At 47.6% G+C, this 24,251-nt stretch overlaps 1 protein-coding gene across 1 annotated transcript in view; it reads left to right on the top strand.

The window, feature by feature from the left end:
- The window catches only part of ABTB2 (ankyrin repeat and BTB domain containing 2), a 211,476-nt gene that overhangs the window by 99,614 nt on the left and 87,611 nt on the right, over window positions 1-24,251 (top strand). The window lies entirely within an intron of this gene.

Raw genomic sequence — 24,251 nt, 5'->3', positions numbered from 1 at the left:
TAATGGCTCATGCCTGTAATCCCAGCACTTTGAGAGGCCAAGGCAGGCGGATTGCTTGAGCCCAGGAGTTTGAGACCAGCCTGAGCAACATGGCAAAACCCCATCTCTAGAAAAAAATACAATAAAAAATAAGCCAAGTGTGGTGGTGTGCACCTGTGATCTCAGCTCCTCGGGAGGCTAAGGTAGGATTGCTGGAGCCCAGGAGGTCGAGGTTGCAGTGAGCTGTGATTATGCCACTACACTTCATCCTGGGTAACAGAGACCCCGTCTCAAATAATAATAATAATAATATAATAATAATAATAATAATAAANCTGTAATCCCAGCACTTTGAGAGGCCAAGGCAGGCGGATTGCTTGAGCCCAGGAGTTTGAGACCAGCCTGAGCAACATGGCAAAACCCCATCTCTAGAAAAAAATACAATAAAAAATAAGCCAAGTGTGGTGGTGTGCACCTGTGATCTCAGCTCCTCGGGAGGCTAAGGTAGGATTGCTGGAGCCCAGGAGGTCGAGGTTGCAGTGAGCTGTGATTATGCCACTACACTTCATCCTGGGTAACAGAGACCCCGTCTCAAATAATAATAATAATAATAATAATATAATAATAATAATAATAATAAAGTTTATTTAGGGGAAGGTCTCTAGGGATTTGTTGACTAGTCCTAGTTTTCTAGGGGTGCTAAGTGTTTGAGGACAGCTATGAATGTGACCCAACCAGTTTTGAAAAGCCATTGATAGGTTATATTTCTGATTAATGTAACCAGTCACCTTTCTGTAAAGCTGCAGGCCAGATCCCAGCTGCTGAAAGAGAGAGAAAGAGACAGTGATACCCCACAGATCTGAATGTCAAGGAAAGGTTGAACTTCTACATCACCCAGAGGAGAAATACCTTTCTATTTCTGAGAAGGAGGGGAGCTGAGTAGGGAAGGATTTCCATAGAGTTCTGCATTTCCTCTTCATTCTCCCCTACCCCACAAAACAAAAATCTGTTCATCGTTTGCAAGTTTCTCTGGTGGTTCTTACCTATTCCCCAAACTACTTGTAAGAGCTTAGGGTTGCTGGGTACATTTCCTCCCTTATCTTTCCTGCTTTATTCCTGCTATAAAATCACCACACTTAATTCAAACCAGAGTTGTTGGATCTGTCCTGCCCAGCCTCGTTCAGACTTGGTGGTGCTGACTAGCAAGAGCCCAGGCCAGACACATGAGCTTATGACCTCACTGTGGAGGACAGGCAGAGAGCAGAGGGCGGACTAGGGTGGAGAGACAGACCTGGGCTAGTAGATCAAAATGCTAACAAGCCTGACCCCAAGAACAATTGCAATGGTAACAGTAACAATAGCAAAATACCAGCAAACATATATTGAACACTTAGACTTCACCAGGCAAATAAATGTTCAGTCCTCACACATAGCATAATGTGAGCAGAACAGCAGGTGAAAAACAACCAGGTATATAAAGTGATAAGCCCCACCACTACCACACTTCCCTAACAAGAGCAGGCACTTCTGGCTGGGTGCAGTGGCTCACGCCTGTAATCCCAGCACTTTGGGAGGCCAAGGCAAGTAGATCACCTGAGGTCAGGAGTTCAAGACCAGCCTGGCCAACATGATGAAACCCCATCTCTACTAAAAATACAAAAATTAGCTGGGCATGGTGGCAGGCGCCTGTAATCCCTGCTACCCAGGAGGCTGAGGCAGGAGAATTGCTTGAGCCTGAGGTGGAGGTTGAAGTCAGCTGAGATCGCCCCATTGCACTCCAGCCTAGGCAACAAGACCAAGACTCCGTCTCAAAAAAAAAAAAAAATGAACAGCCACTTCTGTAGTGCTCCCTAGGCACTAGGCACAGTTCTAAGGATTGTACATATTTTGACTCACAACTCTAAGAGGCTGTTCCTACTGCTGTTTCCATTTGATAGATGGCACCAAAGCACTGAGAGGTTAAGTAACTTGCCTAAAGCAACACAGGATTGTCTTCAGTCTACTATTGCGTCACTAATTCCATCTCTGTAAATCTTTGACAGGGGTATTTCTCATCTGTAAGACAGGTATGATGGTACCCCCTTCTACCTCTCTCTCTCATCGTGAGGATTAAAGGGGAAAAAAATAATGAAGTGGGATAGATATTTATAAATTGTCATTCCATATTCAAATGACCTGTGGGGAAGACCTGTGAGGGAGGGATACACAATAATAGTGGAGAACTATTGGGATGAGTGACACAAAGTTTATAGGCCAACATGACGATCCATAAAGTATGCCCTGGGATCCTTAATCCTGAGATTTCTATGGGGACAAAAGCCGATTGGAGTTACTGAGGCAGGTCCTGACAGTAGAGTTGCAGGGTTCGTTAGAGAGCTGCCTGAAGGCTCTGCTGCCCCTGCCTGGGCCTTGCCTCCTTGAGTGACTCTGGGCTGGGGATTCAACTCAGGGAGACTGGAGCAGCATGGCCTGTGACTGATTGGGATGTGCTTTGGAGGGACTGGGTGGGTCTGTGTGATTATTAACAACCCCTAGGTAGAGAATATCTCAAGGCCAGGTACAGTGGCTCATGCCTGTAACCCCTAGACTTTGGGAGGATAAAGTAGGTGGATTGCTTGAGCCCAGGAGTTTGAGACCATTGAGACCATTCTGGGCAATATAGCAAGACCCTATGTCTACAGAAAATAAAAATAAATTAGCCAGATGTGGTAGTGTACGCCTGTAGCCCCAGTTACTCAGGAGGCTGACACAGGACGATTGCCTGAGTCCAGGAGGTTGAAGCTACAGTGAAGCTACAGTGAGCCATGTTTGCACCACTGTACTCCAGCCTGGGCAACAGAGCAAAATCCTGTGTCAAAAAAAAAAAGTCATTCCTCAGTCATATTAGCTGCATTTCAAATGCTCGATGATTGTGTGGGTCAGTGACTACTGTGTTGGACAGCACAGATACAGAGCATTGTTACCATTACACAAAGTTCTAGAGCCTACCTGATTCATCTTAGTATATGAAGGCAAGTCTTCTCTTTCCTCCTGGGTTCTGTGCCCCTTTCTAGTGTAAAAACTCTCCTCCACCTTCACCTCTTAGAGGCCTCCTGGAGACGTGGTGCTCTGGGTTGCTTTTGGTAAGTACCAATCCTAAATGCTGCAGTCACTTTTTCTTCCTTCTCTGTTGCCGTTGAGCCACGTCTTCCTGAGCCACTTGTGACTCTTGGGTTCATTTTCTTTTCATTTTTTCCTCCATGGTGTTCAGAATGGACAAGTCAGAATTCAGAAGTTGGTCTTAAGACCTATCTTCATAACAAGCCTACCCCATCAGACCATAGGCCAGCTGCTATTTGTACTAACACTTGGGGTCATTTCATGTGTGAGGAATAATGAAGTTGCATTGTATATTCAGAACTTTAAAATTTCTTAAATAAGTTTGTGTTTTACCAGCTAAGCTGCTCAGAAGGCATTTGACTACCATGAGTGGCTCTGTGTCTGGGTGAGCCCTGGTCGGGTAGCAGTTCCAAGCAACTCAAGAAATCTTGGGCTGGAGACAGGGCAAACTCTGTCTCATCCTTGCAGCTGCACAGCCGTGACAGTCCACAAAACAGAATTCGCCAGTGAGATTTTTTAGGATGTAATTTTCCTCTTGGATAGCGTGTGGCTCTCCATCCATCCCCTCCGGAGTGAAAGAGTGAGAGTGTTGAGATAAGAGACTGGGAAAATAGACTTCATGAACCATTTTTCACTTGGGAAAGAAAAAAGTCATTGGCAATTTTGCCTTGAGTGTTTGGAACCTGACACCAACCTCGTTCTCCCCCGAGCCCCCAAATGTCACACTGTACAGGTTGCCGACACCATGTCTCATTAGCGACTTGATTCCCCCCCCGCCCCAACCCTGCCTCCTTTTCCCAAACAAACCCCCTACAACTGGAAGGTCAGAACTCCGGACAACTTTTTACACAGCCACCATATGGTGTTTGCTTTAGCACGGATCCACAAATGATGTGTTATTCCAGTGGAGGTGCAGAAAATTGTATGACAAAACCGGGTTTGTTTCTCTGCTAGAAACCCAGGACTGAAATACTGCAGTATTCCTTCAAGACTGACTCAGAAGACGAAAGGGAGCCTTTCCCAGAATTAGGGAGCATTCACCAGGGACCAGAAGCGGGAGGGGAAAAAGACAACATTGCACTGGTCACTAGTGGCTGGGCCAGTCGGTTTATTTTCTGTCTGTGTTTTATTAAGTTTATGTTTTCCATCTGACTGTTCCTCGTGTGATTTATTTCTGTCTCTAGGTGCTCCCCGCCCCCCAAAAGTAGATGATAAACCGACTGCAGTGTGGACAGCACAGTTGCTGAGACTCTTTGGTTGGATTTTATGCAGGAACAGAAATAGGTGTTGGGCTAGTGCCAGGGTGTTTTGTGAGGACTTAATCCCCACCTGGTGGTTTCTGCACCATTTCGGACTGAATGCTGATGTCCTGAGAACTGGGCTGGGTAGTGATGCCCGAAAGGAAATGACCCAGGAGTTGGGTTTTACTTAAGCAGACATTTGGAATGTCCTTGAGGCCATTGTGGGATCACATTTCTCCCCCTCTATTTTTATGGCTCCTCAGACAAGACTGGTAGAGGATACAAAATACAAAATACAAAAAATGTATTTAATTTCTGGACAGGCAAGGTGGCTCATGCCTGTAATCCCAGTACTTTGGGAGGCCAAGGTGTGTGGATCACTTGAGCTCAGCAATTCAAGACCAGCGTGTGCAGCATGGCAAAACCCTGTCTCTACAAAAATATAAAAATTAGCCAGGTGTGGTGGCACGTGCCTATAGTCCCAGCTACTCGGGAGGCTGAGACACAAGAATTGCTTGAAGTTGGGGGTGGAGGTTGCAGTGAACCGAGATTGTGCCACTACACTCCAGCCTGCACAACAGAGCGAGACCATGTCTCAAAAAAAAAAAAAAAAAAAGTATTCAATTTCTGACTCACTTTTCTAATTTTTAGAAATATAACTTAGAACCACAGAGCAGCTTAGAGGATTTTGAATCCTGAGCACTTTGTCCTTTTTGGTCTGAGGAGATCCCTGCCCTGGATGTTCTGCTGGGTGCATTCCTTCCTTTTACTTCCCAGAGTGGAGGAAGGGAAAGGTGAGAAAGTGACGTGGATCCTGATAGGGCTCCCGGGCAGGACAATTACTCTAGGCCCTAAGGCTAGAGATCAAGTTTAGGAGAAGATCATACAATGGAAATCGTTTGGGAGTTTAGAGAGTGAATTTCAGTTTTCTCATCTGTAAATGGCATAAATTTGCTGTTTGCTTGTTGTGAACATTGAATGATATGGTATGTATGGAAATAATTTGTGCAAAATACGACTTTATGCCTTTGTTGTCCAGTATAGTACCCACTAACCATATATAGCTATTTATATTTAAATTAAAATAAAATCAGGGCTGGGCGTGGTAGCTCGCATCTGTAATCCCAGAGGTGTGAGGCTGGCAGATCACTTGAGGTCAGGAGTTCGAGACCAGCTTGGCCAACATGGTGGAAACCCTGTCTCTATTAAAAATACAAAAATTAGTCAGGTGTAGTAGTGGGTGCCTGTAATTCCAGCTACTTGGGAGGCTGAGTCAGGAGAATCTCTTGAACCTGGGAGGTAGAGGTTGCAGTGAGCCGAGACAATGCCACTGCACTCCAGCCTGGGTGATAGAGCGAGACTCTGTCTCAAAAAAAAAAAAAAAAAAAAAACAAAAGTTTAAAAAAAGTTTCTAATATTCACTGGCCTTATTTTAAGTGCCCAAAAACCACATGTGGCTAGTGGCTACCATATTCAACAGTGCCACCATACATGAATGTAAGGAAACAGGTTTTAATAAAAGCTTCCATTGGCCGGGCACAGTGGCTGTCAAATCCCAGTATTTTGGGAGGCTGAGGTGGGAGGATCACTTGAGCCCAGGAGTTCGAGACCAGTCTGGGAATTATGGTGAAACTTCCTCTCTACAAAAAAGAAAATACAAAAATTAGCCAGGTGTGGTGACACAAGTCCCAGCTACTTGGGAGGCTGAGGTGGTAGGATCATGTAAGCCTGGGAGGTCGAGGCTGCAGTGAGCTGTGATCACGCCACTGCACTCCAGTCTGGGTGATAAAGTGAGAGTCTGTGTCAAAAAAAAATCAGAAAGCTTCCCTTTATTTCTGGGTGTCAGAAAGAATAGGAGTTTATGAGTTTACAGTCATGCAAGAGATTCTGCAGGAGAAATGGGGGTAATAATATCTTCCTTATAGTGTTGTTGTGAGGATTTAATAAAATAGTGTCTGCGAAGCATTTGACTCAGTATCTGGCCTTGATAAGTGCTCAAATGACTTAAGTCATTTAAGTCATGACTTATTAAGCTGTGGGTACTGCTACACTGCCGCTGCTACACCACATAGGAAACGACACATCTACATGGCCAGTGCTCTCATGGTCCACCTGGGGAGGGACCAGCGAACTTCACCAAGGGAGGATTGGAGCAGGCGACATGGTAGTTTTAAGCCCAAGGGCCAAACAAGGAAGTTTTGTCTTCAGTGCCCTGCATACCAAAGAAAGATCCCTTCCTTGGGAGAATGAAGAGTTTTGCTCCCTTCCAGCAGGTAATGAAGGAGGAGGGGACACTGTGTCCAGGCAGGAAGAAGCAGTGATAACTACGGACATTTTGCTTCCTCTGTGGCTCCCTGGTAGGCTCCCCTGAATTATTATTATTATTATTTTTTTATTTATTTATTTTTTTTTTTGAGACAGAGTATCTCTCTATCGCCCAGGCTGGAGTGCAATGGCATGATCTTGGCTCACTGCAACCTCCACCTCCCAGGGTCAAGGGATTCTTCTGCCTCAGCTTCCTGAGTAGCTGGGATTATAGGAACATGTCATGATGCCTGGCTAATTTTTATATTTTTAGTAGAGATGGGGTTTCACTATGCGGGCCAGGCTGATCTTGAACTCCTGATCTTGTGATCTGCCTGCTTCAGACTTCCAAAGTGCTGGGATGAATTTAATTAACTTAATGAATGGGGCCAGCCTCTCGGCACTGTGCAGGTCTGTCTGCAACAGGGCAGGGGCCACGGGAGTTGCCGACATGCACAGTGCTCCCTGTCACTCTGAAGGAAGAAGAGAGAAGAATCCCAGGCCTCTAGTGTGTCTCCTGGGCCGGGTGAGGCCTCTGGGCCTGTGGAGATAGCAAGTGACCCAGGGACAGGTGTGAGATGGGAGAAAGGGGCGGGGATTCTCCCAGGCTCTCCCGTACTTTCCGCCTGGAGGAGCTGGGGCTTCTGAAGTGGCATAGAGCAGCCTTGTCATCATCTAGAAGGAGACCTGAGGAGATCACTTGGACTGGGCCTTTCCCAGGCGGAGATGGGGATTTGCTGGAAAACGGAGGAGGGGACCTAGGGGCTGGCACAAGTAGGTTTTTCCACCAAGGGCAGCTACCAAAGCAGCTCTTCCTCCTGGGGGTGGAGGGGTGGAATCGGGCCTGAGCCACGTGCGAGTCAGGTGACAGCCACCTGGGTTGAGCAGGAGAGTCCCAGGTGTCCAGGCTCCCAGGAGGTCCCCCAGCCTCCTCTAGCCCAGCTGGGAGTCCAGTTGGCCCCGGCACTAGGTTAGGGAGGTCTCTGGTGGTTGCACGTTATAAAAACCTGTTTGAGTAGAAGGTAGAAAATTAGACAGGAGAGGATTATTTGAAGCAGGGGAGCCCCAGAGCAGGAGAGCTTCTGAGCCTCAGAAAGGTGCTGGACCCAGGACCAAGAGGATCTCTCCCCATCCCCGTCCTGGCCCCACCCTTCCCCCCATTCTCTCTCCCTGCTCTCCTCTCTTTCAGGCAGGTTGGAGGGTTGGGGGAGTGGCACAGGAGATGCCCTAGCACAGGTTAGGAATCTAGTCTTTATCTTAGGGTCATGCCAACGGTGGTGGGGAGGTCATGATGTCCAGTTGGCACTCTCCCCCTGTGACTGAGGAGGGCTGGTTAAGCAGTGGTCATTATCAGCTGCCAGGATTCTCCAAAGACACCTATTCCTAAAGGGAAGGCAGCCCCAAGCAAGGGGAGAGATGCGGCCCATCCAAAGAAGGGGCTGATAGGAAGTCGGGGGAGATGCGAGGGTTCAGGAAGAGGCTCCTGCATCTGGCCTCCTCGCTGTCCCTCCTGCCACGGCGTTCCCAGGCATGGAGTCGTGGGGCTCTGGCCAGCTCTGGTGTGGGGGCTCATGCTGTGGCAGGTGACTTCCTTTCAGCTCAGCCTCATGAACCCCTGCAGCCCGAACTCGGAACCACCATCCGGGCCTTGCCATGAGTTTTGCAGCTTTCATGAAACTTGCCTCTTCCTTGGGGTTGCAAGCCCCTGGGTGGAGGGGATGGGAGTGGAGTGGGGCTGACTTACGCAGCTTAGATCCCTGAGTGCCCTAAACACTGTGACTCCCAGGATGGGACTGGGGGAGGAAAGTGTCTCCTCCACTGGCTGCAGATTTCCAGTGAGCACAAGAGGAAAACAATACCAGGAACGATTTGGATCTTTTTCTCTCATTCAGTCTCTTGTTTTTTCTAGTCTGCGGTGAATCACTCCTCAGGTCATTGTAGATAGCCTCACATTCTGCTTTAGTTGTTTCCTGAGGAACAGTTGTGTCCTCCATTCCATTTTAACTTTCTTTGCTGTAATTCCTTGTATCTATGTAGTGCTCTGACTTGAAGAACATACTCACCTGTTGCATTGCACCCGGTCCCAGAAAATAAAAGAAAGTTCAGGGGTCTTACTCAAATGCGTGTCAGAAAATGAGATAAAGTAAGTAAAGAACCCTCCCTGCACTCTCTTATAGCTCAGAGAGTGTGTGGTTTCCCCCAGCACAGCTGACATCCTGCTGGGCATGGCATGGACACCAGTCAACAGTGACCTAGGGGAAGGAGGAGGACAGGGTCCCTTTAACAGAGCCAGCCACCCCAGCGTTTCACTGGTGCTGTGTCAGGGGCTGTGTTTCTGGCTGTATTTCTCTGTGTGGTGCCCCTTTGGAGATGAGCCCCGCCTCTTCCCCTGGGGCTCTCACTCAGCCAGAGCACAATCGGTGTCAGCGCTGTCTGAGCAGGCTCCTTGCCTGTCACTAAGGCATGATTCACAGCTGAGTGATGCCCTCTGAAGTCAGGGTGCAGAGCCCACACCCATGGGCAGCCTCACCCGCTCTATTTTGGGGTTGGTCGTCACAGAATACGGGAGGAACCATTCTCCTTGCCTCTGAGAGGCTCCTCCTACTTCCCCTTTACAACAGCCAGACCAGCCCCTATTAAGAAGCCAGGGTAGAAGATTTATCTCTTACCCCGCCAGCTTCTACCTGCCAGCTCCATGGGTGTAGCTTGAGAGATCAGAAGGAGGAGTAAATATAGGGTTAAAAACACATGTTCGATGGCAAACAGACCCGGATGTGAGTCTTGCTTTGCCTTTAGCCGTGCTTCCTTGGGCAAGTTACTTAACCTCTTTGAACCTCGGTTTTCTCATATGTCTAATGGCAATGAGGGTTTCTACTCCACTAGTTATTCTGAGGATTAAATGGGCAGAAGGTAATTTGCAAACTGCCTTACCCACCTGGTAGGATGTCAGTAATGGCAACTTCAACTTTATCAAGGGGAGCAGAGCATTTGTAGCTGCAGAAAGAAGTTTGGGATTAGTGTTGTCTCTTCTAATTAGGAAGAGAAACTTAGTCAAGGCTTCTGAGGATTGGCAGGAATTGGTCTGGAGACTAGAATGATGAAGCGACTTTCAGCCATTTCTGTTCATTTTCCACATGCATCACTCCTCTTTCAGGATGAAGTTTTATCTGTTTCTGCAGAAAACTTATCCTAGGGTTTGTTTGAAAAATTGTTGCAGTTGGCCAAAACCCTGCCATTTGATGTCAATAAATTCCACTTGTTTTCTCCCATGAAACTAAGCTATTTGGGCAAGGAAGGAAGAGATTTCAAGATTCACATTTGTCATCACTTTGCTGAACAGGTATTTCTTGCATATGCACGACAGGCCAGACATTGTCATGGGTGCTGAGGATGATTCCCTGGCCCTACGGATTACAGTCTGGTTGCACTAGAGGACTCTTATGGCCCTTTAAGAAGACCTGGGGAGTCTTCATTTGCCCCTGCTCTTGCACTGAAACCTTCAGTGTCTCCTTATTGCCAGAAGATACAAGGTCCTTAATGCCTAGATACCCTCAGCCTCCACCTACCTTGCCAGCCTTCCCTCCTCTGCGCTCTTAGAACACTCAGCTCTCCAAGACCCCTGTTCTTTTAGTTCCAAGGCAGCTTGTGCTTTTCTGCCTTTGCTCCTCCCTGGAATCCCAACTCCTATCTATCTTTGCCTGAGTTTCCCAGCTCTATCTTCCAGGACCAGCTCAAGGTGTCACCAGGTCCCCAGGGACACTTTTATAGTCACTGAGCCCCATCGGGGTTAGTCTGCCAGAGCCAGGTAGACCACTCTATACCAGCAAGGTCTCATTTCACAGCCAGGCTGCAAGCTTTGTGAGAACAGGACTGTGATCTGGGCTTCTTCAGCCCTCCTGATGTTATAGTGATGGATGCTGAAGAAATATTTACTTAGCTAGGCATGGTGGCACACCTATAGTCCCAGCTACTCAGGCAGGAGGATTGCTTGAACCCAGGAGGTCAAGGCTACAGTGAGCTATGATTAGATTACACCACTGCACTCCAGCCTGGGCAACAGAGCAAGACTCTAACAACAAAGACAAGACATTTAGTACATTTACTTAACTGGAACAAAGCTCCGAGTTAGATGTTCAAGTGGTGTAGTGGGGTCAAGCTCAAATGACCTTCCCCCTTCTGGAAGGTCATAAAATGACCTGTCAGGTGGCCTGCCCTCTTGTAAACCTTCTAGGCCCTATAGTATTAGAGGATATTCCCCAAGTTTTTTCTACTATTTGAGAAGCCTTGGTGGGGATATTCCTGTCAAAGCTACTTTACAGTTGTTGCTTTTGTAGAACCTGCAGCCAGCTATGAATATTTTTATGTGAAGTTATTATTTCACCACTTCTTGCCAACTTTTTCATTAATACCTATATCATCCTACACTGACCACAGTTGCAGTTCAGGGCCAGGTTCTGAGGCTTGTCCTTAAAGGCATGAGCTTCAGTCATTGTTTCAGTGGTGGTCCCGTTGGCCCCAGCTCCCCTCAAGGCTGCACATTCACGGGCATGCAAGTCATGACCACTTGCAAATCCATGTTGTGTCTTTCCTTTTGTTTGTTTGTTTGAGACAGAGTTTCACTCTTGTTGCCCAGGCTGGAGTGCAATGGCATGATCTCGGCTCATGGCAACCTCTGCCTCCCAGGTTCAAGCGATTCTCTTGCCTCAGCCTCCCGAGTAGCTGGGATGACAGGCATGCACCACCACGCCCAGCTAATTTTGTATTTTTAGTAGAAACGGGGTTTCTCCATGTTGGTCAGGCTAGTCTTGCATTCCCTACCTCAGGTGATCCCCTGCCTTGGCTTCCCAAAATGCTGGGATTACAGGCGTGAGCCCGGTTCAAGTGTCTTTCTATTTATGCAGTGTGTGATAGTTTTCCTGTGTTTACTAGACATCAGATCCTGACTGCTTCCATAAATTTGGCAGTTGAAATACCCCCAACCTCAATGTGTCCTGCTTTAAAAAGTTGTGTTTGTGTTCACTTATGAAAACCACACTTGTGAACTAATTTACTTATTTTACATTCTTAAGGAAGCTGAGGGGAGGGTGTTATGACCACATCAAAGGCCCAAACAGTACCTTTGGTTTTCCTCTGAAGGCAGAATCACCTCTGAAATGGATCAGGCTGCAATTCACTTTACTTTCTGCTTTTTAAATTCCTACTTTCAGTAATAGCCTTCCTAGTTTCTAGGAATGTAGAATGGAAACGAAGTCATAATTAAAGGTAGTAAGGAAGTTTGTTTGTTTGTTTGTTTTTAAATAGGAAACTGGCAGTTAACCCTTTAAAAAATGAACAGAGGCCAGGTGCAGTGGCTCACACCTAGCACTTTTGGAGGCTGAGATGGGAGGATCACTTGAGGCCAGGAGCTTGAGACCAGCCTGGGCAACAAATGAGATCCCCCACTTCTACAAAAAAATTTAAAATGTGCTGGGCATGACAGTGCACGCCTGTAGCCCTAGCTACTGGGGAAGCTAAGGTTGGGAGGATCACTTGAGCCCAAAGGCTGCAGTGAGCTATGATTATGCCATTGCACTCCAGCCTGGGTGACAGGGTAAGACCCTGTTTTTCTAAAAAAAATATATATATATATGATATATGATAGATAGATAGATAGATAGATAGATAGATAGATAGATAGATAGATAGAGATAGACAGATAGATAAGTAAATTGAATGATTGCTACCTGGTGTTCCCTCTGGGTTTCCCCACAGTGGATCCATAAGCTGAGCAAGGACCTTGCCCACCAGGTGTAGCTATTCTTCCTCCCTGTGCTTGTGTAATACACTGAGCATATACATGCCTTCTTCCTCGAGTTAAGACATAAATGCCCAACAGATATGTGTTTTTCTCCTTTATGCCTCTGAACCGATTTCCTTATGTACAAAATGGTGCCGATAATTGCTTTTCTCATAGAGTTGTTAGGAGGTTTAAATGAAATGGTACATGTGAAGTGCTTAGCAGGGTATGTGGTTTGCAGTCAATGCACAATCTGTATCAGCTATTGCTACAATTGGTGGTGTCATTGGTTTGCTAAGATTTCTTGGCCTGCTCTTTGGCCCTAGCTGGGCCTTGACTCCTCAGTACATGTACAGATGCTCCTTGACTTAAGATGGGGTTATGTCCAAATAAGCCCATTGTAAATTGAAAATATAAATCAAAATGCATTTATTTATTTGTTTATTTTTGAGATGGAGTTTCGCTCTTTGTTGCCCAGGCTGGAGTGCAATGGCGCAATCTCAGCTCACCGCAACCTCCGCCTCCTGGGTTCAAGTGATTCTCCCGCCTCAGCCTCCCGAGTAGCTGGGATTACAGGCATGCGCCACCACACCTGGTTATTTTTCTATTTTTTTAGTGGAGATGGGGTTTCTCCATGTTGGTCAGGCTGGTCTCAAATTCCCGACCTCAGGTGATCCGCCCACCTTGGCCTCCCAAAGCGCTGGGATTACAGGCATGAGCCATCGCGCCTGGCCCAAAATGCACTGAATACACCTAACCTACTGAATATCATAGCTTAGCCTAGCTTACCTTAAACATGCTCAGAACATTTACATTAGCCTACAATTGGACAAGATCATTTAACCCAAAACCTATGTTATAATAAAGTATTGAATATCTCATGTAACTTATTGATTACTGAAAGTGAAACACAGAATAGTGGTGTGGGTACTTGAAGTACTGCTGCTACTGAATGTGTATGACTTTCCCACCACTGTAAAATCAAACATCATAAGTCAGGGACCAGCTGTTTCCAGCATTCCTCCCTCACAGCGTTGGGAGGGGGTGATGCGGCATGAGAAGTAAGCTGAGGAACCTGTAGCAGTGGCATCCACGGCTCTACCAGCCAACAGGCCAAGACAGCTGCACACCAGAGGCCTTGGCCCAGCTTAAGAAATGAACTTCTGGGGGCCGGGTGCAGTGGCTCACATCTATAATCCCAGCACTTTGGAAGGCCGAGGCAGGTGTATCACCTGAGGTCGGGAGTTCAAGACCAACCTGACCAACATGGAGAATTCCCATCTCTACTAAAAATAAAAAATTAGCTGGGCATGGTGGTGCATGCCTGTAATCCCAGCTACTCAGGAGGCTGAGGCAGGAGAATTGCTTGAACTCGGAAGACAGAGATCGTGGTGAGCCAAGATCGTGCCATTGCACTCCAGCCTGGGTGATAAGAGTTAAACTCCATCTCACAAAAAAAAAGAAATGGCACTTCTGGCAAAAAGTGATTTGTTGAGCATTCTGAGGCTCAATACAAAGAAACTCATTTGTATAGGTGTGAACTTTGGAAAAAAACACCTAAAGAAGTAAGTGAGGTTTTCTGTTGTGGTAGAGTTCAAAGCAAGTTGAAATGGTGAAGTGTACAAATATCAAGAAAAATGTCTGGGGAGACAAGATTTATCTTTATTTTATTTTTTTTTTTTCTTTTTGAGATGGAGTTTCCCTCTTGTTGCCCAGGCTGCAGTGCAATGGTGCAATCTCGGCTCACCGCAACCTCCGCCTCCTGGGTTCAAGCGATTCTCCTGCCTCAGCCTCCCAAGTAGCTGGGATGACAGGCGTGCACCACTACACCCAGCTAATTTTGTATTTTTAGTAGAGACGGGGTTTCTCCATGTTGGTCAGGCTGGTCTTGAACTCCCGACCTCAGGTGATCCACCTGCCTCGGCCTCCCAAAGTGCTGGGATTACAGGCAAGAACCACCGTACCCAGCCCAAGATGTGTCATTTTAAAACCAAACAAAAAAGCCTTTGTGTCGAAGTTTGGATAAAAACCTATCCAACCTTGGCTGCTTTTGTTGAACTCATTTAGGAAACTCACAAAATTGCCTGACGTGATTTTGTTGTTGCTTTTTTGTTTGGCAGAAGAGTCTCCCTTTGAATTGAATTCTCTTTGAGGAAGAGAGAAAAGGAATGAGAGTGAGGTGTGTCCCGGCTGATCCAGCAGGCCCCACACCCCTCATATCCTTATAGGGGCTTGTGCCAGGCATTGGCCTGAATGTTTTAGGAGCTGGCAGCAAAGCCAATCCCTGAGTGACAGACATTTGTGGCCCCAGGATGAGGAGGGCCTCTCTCCCCTGCTGGGGCCCATGTGTTTCCATGGCTGCACCTTCAAGGCCTGGGTTTATTCCTCGGTTTACCATTTAGTCTAGAACAGCAGAGTGACTCCAGATACTTTGGGGACAGCTTTGGATTGGAGCTGGTGAGACAGGCTTTTTACCTGTACTGGTGTGGAAGCAGCCCACCAAAGAGCTTCCATTTCGCTTTATTGTGAAACACCATGCTTTGGAAGGGACCCCAGGGTACATCAGAGTGTATGAGCCCCAGGAGGAGGCTGTGCCTTGGTCTGGAAGGTGGCAGCCCGGTGAGCCACCCAGACACCAGCTCCTGCTCATCTCATGCCTTCCCTCACCTCATCTGGATCAAAGGAGAAAAGCAACTCCACAAAAATCAGTGCAACTAGAGATCAATTGCTATGCCAGACCCAGTTAGCCTGGTGAGTGCCTCGGGTGTCTCAAGATAATTGAGAATTAGGCCTCAGGACTTGCACAGCCAAGCACTGCCTGAGGTTGGTCCACAGTCTACTTCCATAGAAAGATGCCAGAAGTGGATAACCTGATCCTGGGTGGTTTGCTGTAGGGGGTGATTTCCTCCATGGGGAAAACCAGAGAATCCACAGCCCTCTGCCTGCAAGGAAAGTTCAGTGGGGAGGAGACTGTGCTGGTCCTCAGCTCTCGCCAGGGTGGCAGTGTGGTGAGGTAGGCACACCACAGCAGCCTGGAGAGGAAACGGTGTTGAGCCTGAGCCCTTCTGACCTTGGAAGTTTGGGTTTTAATGTATGTGAGGTAGAGATGAGCCATGTGTCAGAGGCTGTTATCAGCCATTATGATAACAGTAGCCGGCATTTATGGAGGACTTGTGTTCCAGATCCTAAGGCAAGTGCTTTATGGGGATTTATTCATTTAGTGTTTAAAACAATCTTTTTCTTGTTTTGCAAATTTTTTGAGACAGGGTCTCACTCTGTCATCCAGGCTGGAGTGCAGTGGCGTGATCTCTGCTTACTCCAGCCTTGACTTCCCAGGCTCAGGCAACCCATCCTCTTCAGCATCCAGAGTAGCTGGGACCACAGGCACACACGACCAAGCCTGGCTAATTTTTGTATTTTTAGTAGAGACGTGGTTCTGCCCTGTAACCCAGGCTGGTCTTGAACTCCTGGGCTCAAGTGATCCACCCTCCTCGGCCTCCCAAAGTGCTGGGATTACAACAATCTTATAATGGACCCTAGAATTGCAGTTTGACAGATGAGGACATTGAGGCCTAAAGCAGTTAAGCAAAGTGCCCAGAGTCAAACAGCGAGTACAGTGGGGGTTGGGAGAGTGAATATTTAGAACAATCCAGGCCAACAACTCTAAACCCAGCTCTTATTCACCATGGGGAAGAGTAAATGAAATTAAATGAAATGATCTTCATAAAAGGCTTAATACAGGCAGCAAGTGCTCACTCAGTTACAATGAGATATCCCTGTTTTCTGCGTATTTTATTGTCCTGCATTTTGTGCTAGGGGCCCTGATGTGGATTATTCCAGTCACATGCTAAAAATGTGCAGGGTTTTCAGTCTCTTTGTATTGCGGTGAAACTGCTGCGGATCTGCTTTTCCCACTGCCGGTCAGCTTGGGCCTGCTTCCATTTTCACTTTGAGTTTTCAAAGGTCAGGGGAGTCCTGATAGATTGCCCTCTTATCTCCTAAGTGTTTTAGAGTGGCTTATTCATTTAACAACTGAAAGTGATTTTTTTTTTTTTTTAAGAAGAAGAAACAATTACCTCCCTTGGTCAGCAGCTACATCTCCAGATGTCAGCATCTCCCTCCCGGGGCAGGTTTGGCCTGCTGAGTCCAGGCTGGCTGTTGAGAAAAGGGCTAGCGCAGGGCCGGGCTCGGGACAGGCACTGAAAGAAACAGTGGTTTGTGAATTTCAGCAGGGGAGCTGTTTTGCAGTTCTGGACCTCAGAGCCAAAGCTTCCAATTCCTATCCTTTCTCCAGCCAGGTCCCCTGCTCTTCCAGAGCACTGATGGATCTTGGCCACAGTCAGGTGGCGCTTTCCCAGACAACTTTTTTATAAGCCTGTGGAATGCCCTCTGCTGAGTCACCACGCTGATACCCAGGGCTGGGGTGTGTCTGTGAAGAACCCTGCTCTAGACATTCAGGGCTCGGTCCTGGGTCTGAGTGGGTGCCTGACCTTAGGTCTAACCATAGGCTTCAAGCTTTTATCTTTCACTGAGTCTGCGCCAAGCACATTCCGTAAATGATCTCACTGACTCTTCGAGAAAGCTAAGAGAATCAATATTGTTGTTCCCATTTTCACAGATAAATCTGTAAAATCACATAAGACTAGGACATATTTCCTAGGATTACCCTTGCGGATCAAAGTTGATATCAAATGGATGTCAGGAGCAAGGGTGCTTGCAGTGTCAGTGATTTCTGTTGTTGGAGGAGGGGCAGGGTTATGGATGAGGAATGTGGGGTTTAGTAGGTTTAAGCGATTTGCCAGAGGCTGGGTGTGGTGGCTCATGCCTGTAATCCCAGCTACTTGGGAGGCTGAGGCAGGACAATCACTTGAACCCGGGAGGCGGAGTTCCAGTGAGCTAAGATCATGCCACTGCACTCCAGGCTGAGCGACAGAGCAAGACTCAATTTATATATTTGCCAGAGGTCTATATATATATTAGCCAGAGGTCAGCAGGCTAGTCTCTAGTCCTTGGGCAGAAGCAAGATTTGAAATGGGTTGGGTGTTCTCACACATCTCTTCCCTGGTCAGTGTAAAGAACCCTCTCCCCACCTACAGTGTTCTTAAGAAGCCACGGTTATCTTGGGTGTGATGCTCTTTGGAAGCTAGAAAGTTCCACCAGCAGGCATTTCCTCCTGGAGTCCTCAGCCTCCTTATCAGGCTCCCAAATGCAGACTGCCAGTGGGGTGGGCAGGGCTGTGGAGGGGAGAGGTCCTGCCACAAGAGACACCCAGCTTCCTCCCAGCTTTGGTTTACCTCAGGCCTGGCCTGAGGTGAAGTCCTCATTAGGTTACCTCCCGCCTAGCTGTAACTGGGTAAGTTGTTGGACTTCTCTAAGGTTCAGCTCCCTGTTCTGGAAAATGAAGATAAGGATTGCGCCTGTCCTGTAAAGACTTTGAGGATTAGCTGAGGCAATGCCCGCATGAGCCATTTAGCTTGATGCCACATAAGTGCCCAGGAGACATCATCCTGTGGTGATTAGTTAGATCTGTCACACACCCTTATGACCAGGAAGACCCCACCTGGTCATTCTTTTCCCCACAATCCTCTTCTCCCCTAGGACACCAATGCCTCTTCTTCCCTCAGAGTTATTGCAGTTACAATTATTCCAGAACTTTCTCACAGCATTCCTACCTCTCCCACCTCCCTCCATCCCCGGGCAAAAATGCTGTGGTCCAGCAGCCACTCAGCTCTGTGGGGTGGTGCGTGCAGGGGCGCATGACAAGCATGAGGTAAGTGCTGGATCACCATCCTCGCTGCCCCTCCTGCGGCTGTGTGTCAGACACTGTGTGCCAAGCTCCCTTCAGCCACTATCTCATGTAAAGCTCAGACCCCACGATTTCCGCAGTCCTAGAGTAGTCTGGGTGTCCTCATGGTGAGAACTGGCTGTCCTCCTGGGCCCTTGCTCCCACCCTCCTGACTTCTTGGTTCAGTGGTATTTCTTAGATCAGGAGGGTGTGGCTAGGTCTGACTCAGGGGTGACCCAGAGGCACTTCACAGATCTGCGGCAGAAGGCGTCATCACAAGCATGAGTGAATCCTGACTTTATTTATAAAAGGCAAAAGTCCACTCTTCTGTGCAGTTGTTGTGGGGCCCCAGAAGTGAGGGGAACTCCAGAGCACCGTTGAGGTGGGCCATGGAGAGAGATTTCCAATGCAGGGCCTGGGCTGTCTCCTCGCAGCTTCTGCATTTTGCTGCTTTCATTTGTTGAAGCAAACAAGGGGCCGGGAGGCTCAATCAACCTGTGTAACTTTCACAGACTCCTCAGAAGAGTCAACCTGTTCCCAGTAGCCTTTGGGGGCTGTGGCCTGTTTCTGACTTAAACTCAGCCTTAGATTCTAAATTCTTGACATGGTTCAGCGATGATGAAGGGGGGAAAATATTTACATGTTAGAATGAAAAAGTAACCAATTTCACATTCTATCTAAAGATGAATATAAGATGGGGATTATCTTTTTAACTTTTGAAAAAAGTTGAGATGGGGGTCTCACCATCTTGCCCAGGCTGGTCTTGATTTCCTGGGCTCAAGCGATCCTCCTGCCTCGGCTTCCCAAAGTGCTGTGATTACAGGCATGAGCCATCATGGCCAGCCAGTCTTTTAATAATAATAATAATAATAATAAATTATCAGCATTGGAGCTCTGGATGTGGGAAATGCAAAACAGTCCTGCTGGGTCACCATCTCAATCCTGGACTCTTGGGAGAGATACCCTGTGGATCATTACATCTTTTCAATTCCTTCCACTCCTCAATTTCCTCACCCCCTTTGTGGTACTCGGGCAGCAGAGATGTCCTCTGGCTGGAAATCCAGAGGATGAGGCGGGCACCCCTGGACTGTCCCTGGTTAAATGTCACCTCCTCTCACCACCCGCTTTCCCGGTTCTCCAGATGCACATGAGGATGTTTAACGACATTCTCCTTTTCCCTCTTCTCGGCCTTGGAAGCAGTGATATTAACTCACACAGTCCTCACAACTTTCCATGAAGGAGATTACTGTAATCTGTCATTGCCACTGTACAGATGAGGAAACTGAGACAAAATAAATTATTGGCCCAAAGCCACACAGTAACTGCTAGAGCTGGAACTGGAACTCAAACCACCATGCCCTAATGCAACTCAAACAGAAAAAGGGCAGCTTGACTAAAATGTCTCCCGTTTCCTCTCCCCCTTGCCCTAAAAACCCTGTGAACTCAGCCTCTGAAGATTTCAGCCCTTCTCTCAGGTGTGAGAATTTGACAAAAGAGAAAAAAAAATTAAAAAGAAAAATAACCAAAAAAGCGGGGAGGGCCAGGCACGCTGGCTCACACCTGTAATCCCAGCACTTTAGGAGGCCAAGGTGGGCGGATCATCTGAGGTCAGGAGTTCGAGACCAGCCTGGTCAACATGATGAAACCCCCTCTCCACTAAAAATTTAAAAAATTAGCTGGGTGTGGTGGCGGATGCCTGTAATCCCATCTATTCAGGAGGCTGAGGCGGGAGAATCACTTGAACCTGGGAGGTGGAGGTTGCGGTGAGCCGAGATCATACCACTGCACTTCAGCCTGGGTGACAGAGTGAGACCCTGTCCCAAAAAAACTGGGGAGGAGAATGAAGATTTCGGCCCAAGTGCTCAGGAGCAGGGGCCTCTGATAGAACTGGGCACTGGAGGTGAGCAACCCAGACGTCAATTATTAGGAGATCTACTGTGCTTCTGGCTTTCGCAGTGCTGACAACTGGGATCCTTGTTAGGCAGCAGGGCAGCACTGAAGGAAGCAAAGCCCTTTCTTGGGGGCCCTATTCAGTGAGTGAAGCCATAGCTTGTGCAGTGTCCAGGTGGATCGCTCGAGGCTCCTGGAATTGCAGCCTCCAGCTTTGAGCTGCTCCTTCTGGCAGCTTCACCGCTGGCCGATGGAGTCTCTTCATCAAATGGGCAAGTTTCGGAGACTGTGGGAAGGAGGACATTCTTTGTGAGCTCTCTTGGCTTCACGCTTTAAAGAGGGCAGTGGGGGAAGCACACACACAACCTTTTTCTTCTCATCCGTTCTCAGAAACCCAGGGGAAAAAAATGGGCTGAATGAGTAGCAGTTGTGGTTATGATGATTTTCATATGAATTGTCAAATCTTCTGTGTCCATTAACTATCCTTTGTGGTGAGGAAATTGATTGTGGAACTGAAATAAGAAACTCCACCTGACTATTAAGTGATAATTCAGTCCCCAGCCTCTTGGCTCTTTATCCAGTATTTAGGGGGGGAAATGCCTCTGTGGAAACAGATGCCTTGCTTTTTTGGGAAGACAGTCCATTTGAATGAACTAGAATGTCTTCCTGCCAGGACTGGGTCTCCAGTGGATCCTTGTCAAGAGGTGGGGGAGGGGCAGAGTGACAGCTGCAGTTGGCCCCCTAAATGTCAGTGTTCCCTGTAGATTCTTGTCAAAGGGCTTACTTCGTACTGTGGTATAAGTCAGGGCTACAGAGAAAGGCCTGTCTTGCAGTCTGTTTGCCTAGCTGTGTCTTGCTTGCAGAAAGCCCCGGGTAGGGGTAGAAAAAAGGCAGAGACAGGCCAGGCGGTGACTCAGACCTGTAATCCCAGAACTTTGGGAGGCTGAGATGGGAAGATCACTTGAACTCAGGAGTTGGAGACCAGTCCAGGCAACACAGCAAGACCTCACCTCTACTAAAAATACAAAAATAGCCGGGGCATGGTGGCGCATGTCTGTAGTCCCAGCTACTCAGGAGGCTGAGGTAGGAGGATTGCTTGAGCCCAGGAGTTCAAGGTGAACCATGCTCATAATACCACTGCACTCCAGCATGGGGTCCCCGTCTCCAAAAACAAAAAATTTTTAAAAAGGCAGCAGCATCAGTGAAGCCTTGGTTGGCTCAGCCTCAGGGTAGACTGCATTATCCATCCCTGACAAGCTCAGAGGTGGGCACACAAACCCAGGTGCTACGTAAAGGCCAAGACAGTGAATCATCCACTCAGAGCACACTTCACCTCCCACCCCTGGTCCTTATCAGGTGTTGTCATCCCACAGACACTTACTGGGTACTTCCTGGGTCCCAGACAGTCCTGGCTCTCATGGAGCTTCTACTCCAGCAGGGAAAACAGATGTCAGAGATTACAAAAAGAATGTGGGCTGGGCGTGGTGGATCATGCCTGTAATCCCAGCACTTTGGGAGGCCGACACGGGCAGATTATGAGGTTAGGAGATCGAGACCACCCTGGCTAACATGGTGAAACCCCATCTCTACTAAAAATACAAAAAATTAGCCGGGTGTGGCAGCAGCTACTCAGGAGGCAGGAGAGTTGCTTGAACCCAGGAGGCAGAGGTTGCAGTGAGCCAAGATCGCGCCACTGCACTCCAGCCTGGGCGACAGAGCGAGACTCCGTCTCAAAAAAAAAAAAAAAGAAATGTGATGATTAATGGGATCAAACACAAGGAAAGAAGAGTCTTGGGAAAGAGTGAGGCTTGAATCCCAGCTCAGGCTGTGAGCTCAGGCCACTCTGCTTCCATGTCTTGGTTTCATCATTTATAAAGTGGCTGTTGCAAGACTTAATGGCTCATGTATGTTGAGTACTTGGCACGTGGCAGGTACTGGATTGGTATTTGTTCAAATGCACATGAATAAGTCATGGCACATCTCCATTCAACAAATATTTATTGAGCACCTACTGTATCCTAGGTACTGTGCTAGATACTAAGAATATAGCAACGAATAAAACAGACAAAAGCCCTGCCCTCAGGGAGATTACATAGTATTTGGGAAGACAGGCAATAAAATAGAATGAATCATATATTTGATGATTAGTATTATGGAGACGTTATTGCAGATAATCTGATTAGGGAAAGCTGGAAGTGGGCAAATACAGGTCAGAGATTTGGGAAAAGCCCTGAAGGTCGTGAGGGACCTAACCATGCAGATGCCGGGGGAAAGGAACACTTCAGGAAAAGTAACAGTAAGTTCAAAGGCCCTGTGGCTAGCATGTTTGAAACAGCAAGGAGGCAGCTAGTGTGGTGTAGCCAGAGAGCCTGGGAGTATAGGAGATAATATAGGGCTTTGAAGCTAAAGATTTTTTTTAATTTATTTAATTTTGTGGGTATATAGCAGGTATATATATTTATGAGGTACATGAGATATTTTGATACAGGCATACAATGAATAATCACACATCAGGGCAAATGGGGCATCAATTTAAAGACTTAGAGTGTGGTCTAGGGTGGAGGTGGGTGGCATAGTGTTTTGTTTGTTTTTGAGTGGAGTTTCACTCTTATTGCCCAGGCTGGAGAGCAATGGTGCGATCTCGGCCCACTGCAACTTCCACCTCCCACCTCCCAGGTTCAAGCGATTCTCCTGCCTCAGCCTCTCGAGTAGCTGGGATTACAGGCACCCGCCACCACGCCCAGCTAATTTTTGTATTTTTAGTAGAGACGGGGTTTCACCATGTTAGTCAGGCTGGTCTCGAACTCCTGACCTCAGGTGATCGGCCCGCCTCGGCCTCCCAAAGAGCTCTCCAAAGGGCTCACAGGAGTGAGCCTGGCCTTTAGTGGGTTCTTACTGAAGCCAGACTGAACTGGGAAATGTCCAGATTTATACAAATAATGATTCGGAAAGTGAGACTACCCTTTAAGAAGACCATATTCTGATCATAATCATAAACCTGGCAAATTAATTTATGGAGATAACAGGAAAACAATTTGAAATCAGAATATCCAGGAAAGGCCAGGCACAGTGGCTCACACCTGAAATCCCAGCACTTTGGGAGGCTGAGGCAGGAGAATCACTTGAACCCAGGAGGTGGAGGTTGCAGTGAGCTGGGATGGCGCCACTGCACTCCAGCCTGGGCAACAGAGCGAGACTCTGCCTAAAAAAAAAAAGAAAAAAGAATATCCAGGAAAATCGCGAGGACACAGCTGTGGTAATCAGTTTGAAAGCCCCCAGTATGGAATGTTTACTGTGTATCTTGTAGCATATTAGCATATTTAATCTTCATAACAACCTGATAGAGGTGGGTACTGTGGGCTCCATTTTACAGATGAGAAAACCTCAACACACACAGAGGGGTTCGGTAACTTATCCAAGATGATCCAGAGGTACATGTTCTGTCCCCAAAGCCCCTACTCTTGGCCACGACTCCGTAAAATACTTCTAAACAGCTTGCTTCCCTTGTACAGTTTAAATGATTTTGTCTTTTTGCATACATTCAACTTTCTCAAACTTGAGGTTCACCAAGGAGAGATTATTATTTCCCCTACAGATAATAGCTGCAAAATAGAGTCCGAATCCCTGAGGGTTCCCAGATGGCAGGGCACACCCAAGTTGCAGAGGCTGTCTGGAATGATTAGGGCAGAGGAAGGTGCTAATCTATCAAGGAGCGCAGCTTTGCAGCTGATGTGATTTCGTTTATCTACACTCCTCGGTTCTTTGTCTCTTTATCCTCCTGTCTCCCTCCCGGCTTGGCTAACAGGCCTGATGTATCGGCATCTCAATCACTTCTGCCTCCCCAGGAGATCAAGGCCTGGCCTTGGGCCCTGAGGCCTCCCGGAGTAAATCAGTAGATTGAGGGGAGGGGGTGCCGGGGAGGCATCAAAAGAGAATGGGGTCCTCTGGCTTCAAGCTACCTAAACTCTGCTGCTTAAAATGCTGCTGTAAGGGAAAACTGGAGGCACAGGGTCCTTCTCCAGCCCTAGAAATAACCTCTCTGAAACCCGTCGAGTGACCCAACCCCAATCAGAAAGAATTTTTTGTCTTAAAAAGTACATTAAAGAGAGTCCTGGCCGGGCGCGGTGGCTCAAGCCTGTAATCCCAGCACTTTGGGAGGCCGAGACGGGCAGATCAT

The sequence above is a fragment of the Rhinopithecus bieti genome, unplaced genomic scaffold (genome assembly GCF_001698545.2).
Source record: "Rhinopithecus bieti isolate Rb0 unplaced genomic scaffold, ASM169854v2 scaffold_32083, whole genome shotgun sequence".
NCBI classification, from domain to species: domain Eukaryota; kingdom Metazoa; phylum Chordata; class Mammalia; order Primates; family Cercopithecidae; genus Rhinopithecus; species Rhinopithecus bieti.
The sequence above is the reverse complement of the archived record's forward strand: the minus strand, read 5'-3'. Positions and strand labels throughout refer to the sequence as shown.